The sequence below is a fragment of the Piliocolobus tephrosceles genome, chromosome 6, assembly GCF_002776525.5.
Source record: "Piliocolobus tephrosceles isolate RC106 chromosome 6, ASM277652v3, whole genome shotgun sequence".
In the NCBI taxonomy this organism is placed as follows: domain Eukaryota; kingdom Metazoa; phylum Chordata; class Mammalia; order Primates; family Cercopithecidae; genus Piliocolobus; species Piliocolobus tephrosceles.
Window position 1 is genome coordinate 72,278,814 of NC_045439.1, and position 4,534 is coordinate 72,283,347.

Sequence of the window (4,534 nt, forward strand, 5' to 3'; positions counted from 1 at the left end):
GTCAAGTGCATCAGTTCATTGTCCTCATGCCAGTGGTGGGGCAGCCCTAATGCACAGGTCTGAAAAATGTTCAGGTGTACCTGCAGTGTGTGAGAGGAAGGAGGCTGGCGAAAGTGGGTGTGGCCACCTTGCCAGGTGTGGGTCTTGAGGGAACTTCTGCTCCTTTCAGGTGGCACAGAATGTGGTCCTGTACACAGGCGACTTCAACCTGTGGCTGGAGCTGTTTGAGGCAGCTGGAGACATCTTCTTCAACGAGGTCTGGGAGCGGGAGAAATCCGTGTCCTTCTACCGGGTGAGCTGGCCTGTGCGCTGATGTGGGTGGGCCTCAGGGGGCACCAGGAGGGCTGAGGCACAGGTGTGGCAGGGCAGAGGCCTCCCACCTGGAGGCAGGGCCACCCATGCACATGCTTTGTTTCCCAGTGGTCTCACCGGGAATGATATTGACCGTGCCCCTGCCCGGGACAAATGCTTGGGGCCTAGACATGGCAATGGCTCTACCCTTTCCTAGTTGTCTTACAGGGAATGATATTGACTCTGCCCCTGCCTGGGACAAACGCCTGGGCCGTGGACGTGGCTATGGCTCTACCTTGCCTGGTTGTCTCATCGGGCATGATACTGACTGTGCCCCTGCCCGGGACAATTGCTCGGGTCTGGACATGATAGTGGCTCTGCCCTTGCACCTGATGATCTCAAGGAACCAGGAGTAGGAAGTCCTGTCCCCATCTTCCAGATGAGGAAGCTGAGGCTCAGAGAGGTACAGGGACATGTCAAACGACACACAGCATGTCAGTGGGAGGGCCAGGGCCCAAGTCTGCCTGCACCCCAAAGCGGGGACGGCTTCTCCCTTCCTCTGAGCTCACGGTGTGGCTCAGCCCAGGGCACAGATAAATGTGTTTTTAGAGCAGAGAGGAGTGCTGGCTCCCCGCAGTCAGACCCCCGGTGCCCAGGTGGGAGAGGCTGGTCTGAGGCTGCCGGGTGTAGCTAGATGGGCCTCAGGTGACTCTTCAACCCCCAACTTGGATGTCTGAACTGTGCGTTATCCCAGAGCACAGAGCTCTGCGGATGTGCAGGGGTAACTGGGGCGTGGGATGCTGCAAGCACACGTTTGAGCTCTGAGGAAGGCGCTTGTCAAGGTGGGTGCTGCGGAAAACCTGACGCCACCTGCCTGTGTGGTAGGACCGGGCCCTGCCCCTGGCAGTGACTATGGGCAACCGCAAGGCGGAGCCGCAGCTGCAGCTGTGCAACAAGCTGGTGGCACTGCTGGCCATGCTGGAGGAGCCCCAGGAAGGCTTGGAGGTTGCCCACATGGCCCGAGGACTCAGCATCACTCTGGATAAGTCCCCTGAGCCCCCGCCCTGCCAGGATCCACACTTCGCCAGAGCCCAGCCTCCAGGTCTGTAGGGCAGGAGCTGAAACAGCTGCTGGATTTTCCTGGTCTCCTGTCCAGGCAGGCAGATCTGCCCAGCTGGCTTCCCCGTCCGGCCGTGCGGCACAGCCCGAGGTCTCTCGCCCAGTGCTGAGCTCTGCTTCCTCTGTCTCTTCCCGCTGCTGACCACAAGGGCCACCCAGTGTGCCCTCTGCCTTCTAGACATGCCAGGCCTCTCGGTCCCTGTATGTGCCAGGCTGAGTGGCACATTCCCTTTGCCTTGTGCTCTTCCCACCCTCATCAACCACACGGCTCTCTGGCTGATGAAATCCCAGTTCCCCTTCCAGCAGCCTGCCCCTTAAGCACAGGCATTCCCTGGTGCTGTGCCAGGTCATCTGTCCTCCTCCACAGACAGGGAACCCTGGGCGGGCAGCATGCCCCAACGCCTTGTGTCTTGGGGCCCAGTACACAGTAGGTGTGCAGCTGTGTGGGAATGTATTGAATGCAGGCTCCACAGCACTCGCCCTGAAAAGGGGAGGACATCAGAAACAGCCTAGGTGGGTTTGTGCATCTGTGGGGGGACCTGGAGCTTAGGAACACAAAGACTCCCCAAGGTAAGGGGCTCTGATCATGACACACCCAGGAGGAGTGGGATGTCACGTCTGTGGGCTGCATGGAGCCGGGGTGCCCGGGAGCACCTGGACTGCATGGGTTTTGGGTTCCCCTGGTTAAAACCAGTGAACAAAGGCAGGTGCCTATGTGTAGGCACAGAGCTGGGCCATCCAAGTCCGACTTTGCCACAGCCTCACAGTAGACAGGGGCAAGCCTTATTAGTTCTGCTTTGCAGCTGGGAAAGTGAGTCTGGGAACCCAGAAGGGACTGGCCAGAGCTGCCCAAGTGACCACAGGTGCCTGGAGGCAAGCCAGGTGCTGCCCCGGGTCTGCATGCCTGCACCCCAGGGGACTGGCTGAATGAGCACGAGGCCTACCACCGGCTGGCCGCCCTGAACCACCTGCTGGGCCATGGCAAGCTGGCGGAGCACTTCTACCTCAAGGCCCTGTAGCTCGGCATCTCGCTGCTGGAGTTCGACGAGGAGACCCTCTACTACGTGAAGGTGTACCTGGTGCTCGGTGACATCTTCTATGACCTGAAGGTCGGTGGGAAGGGGCAGGGCTGAAGGTGGCTCGGGGTGTTTCCAGCCCCCTTGGAGTGGGATCTCCACCCCGACCCCAGGGGCCTGGGATCCAGCATTCCTTAGAAATGGCCCAGTGGCCTCCCTGGAGCTCTGCACGCGGCTGGAGGAGCCCGCAAGTTTCGCAGATACAACCCAGCTCCCAAGCTGGCCAGGCTCCACCATCAAGAACTCAGTCTCAGCCAAGGAGGCTGACACATGAGCGGACAATGGTGGCCTCTGGGTAAAGAAGGGGGAGTGTAGTCAATCAAAGAAAACAGGGTCGGGAGAAGGACATTTTGGAGGATGGCATCATCCTCACATTGAATCCACATTGCAAGATCCAACCCAAATCCCGGTGCCTCCTCTTGGAAGCCTGCCCAGGGTGCCAGCCTGCACTGAGCAACTCCTTCCTGGAGTCCCGAGACACCTTGAATCTTCACATCACCCAGGAAGGGTGGGGTGGGACCAGTGTCTTACCATCGGGTTCACAGACAGGGGAACCCCAGCTCACGGCAGGTGCAGTGGGGCGGGGCCCCAGCCAGCCAGGCTGAGACCTTGCTGGGTCAGGTCTGTCTTGAGGGGAGGTGCTGTGCTCCCTCTGCCCCCAGCCCTGCATGGGTGGAGAGCTGGGACTGGCAGACTCAGACCTGGGGTGTCTCCCCCCTCTGCCCAGCAGGCACACGCCACTCCTCAGCATCGCACTGGCACCACGACAGTACTCCTTATGGGTTTGGGGCCAGGGCGCTCCAGTCCAGGGACGGACATCTTGGGGGCCTTAGAACAATATGAGGAGCTGGGGCAGCCCTAAGACCCCACCCCATATCCCTCACCACAGGACTGGGCTGCCCGGGAGGCCCCCGCCCAGTGCTGGCGACACCTGGTGGGCGGAAGCGGTCCCTGTGGCCGCCCAAGTCCCAGCTAGACAGGGAGGTGTCAGGCCCAGAGGGACGCTGCTCACCGCTCAGGGGCTCGCCTGGGACCCAGGGGACGGGCCTCCCAGAAGAGGGCCTTTCTCTCTCTCGGTCAAGCCTGCCGCCCACATCCGCCTGCCCAAGAGGACTGAAAGGGCCAAGTAGTACATGAGAGGCCAAAGTCCATGGTTGGGGTCGAGGGGCAGAGGCCGCCTTCACCTCCTTCCCGTGCACAGCCCTCTGGGCCTCATCGTGATGATGCTGTCAGCCCAGGCCAGCTTCCCACAGGGAGGCCCCCGAGGAATTCCCCAAGGGCGGCTGTCTTTCTAAGGCTGCACCCTCCTCCTTGTATAGGAGGCTCTGGACCGAGGGCCCAGAGAAGTGGGAGAGAAAGCTGCGCTGGATGGTGCCTGAAAGGCTGGCAGAGGGGCAGGAGTAAATGGGCATCCTTGCCGATTGCCTCTAAAATGCGGTCCCCTTTAGTCTACACGTGAGAGTGAGCCCTGGACTAGGGTGGATTAGGTGTGTCCTGGCTCAGCCTGCCACTCCCTAGCTGCTGCACACACTACAGGCACATGGAAATGCACAGGCACGCACACAACCACGCACACGCAGAGACTTGCTTTGCCTGGCTCCTTCCTATTTAGTTAGGATGCCCCCACGCCTTCCAGATGCCCTTGCCTCCCACCCCGGCTGAGTCTGGGCCCCCCTCTGCCACAGCCCGGGCCACCTTTGTGTTCAGTCCCAGGTCCCTCAGACTGGGAGCGAGGATATTAGGCTCAGCCATGCAACCAGCACAGAGTCCAGTGTTCTGCTGGGCCAGGGGGCATCAGATGAGCAGCGGCAGTGACTGGGGGGTCTTCTCACGCCCCTGCTCCGTGTGGGGCGGGGCAGTGAGAGAATGGACTGCTGCATCTTGGACTTTGTCCTTGGCCCTGGGAGCCATCTTGAGATGGTAAAGAGGGACAGGCCAGGCCTGGGTCTTAGGTCCCTTGGGTGTCCCCCATGTGGAGGAAGCGCCTGGGGAGATGCCGGTGGGGAGATGGGAGGGTCAAGGTGGAGGTCTGGGAGGCAGCATCCCAA

General features: G+C 60.9%; 1 pseudogene; it reads left to right on the top strand.

Annotated features, from left to right (window-relative positions):
• Nucleotides 1–4,534, top strand: part of LOC111534951 — a 19,283-nt pseudogene that overhangs the window by 13,671 nt on the left and 1,078 nt on the right.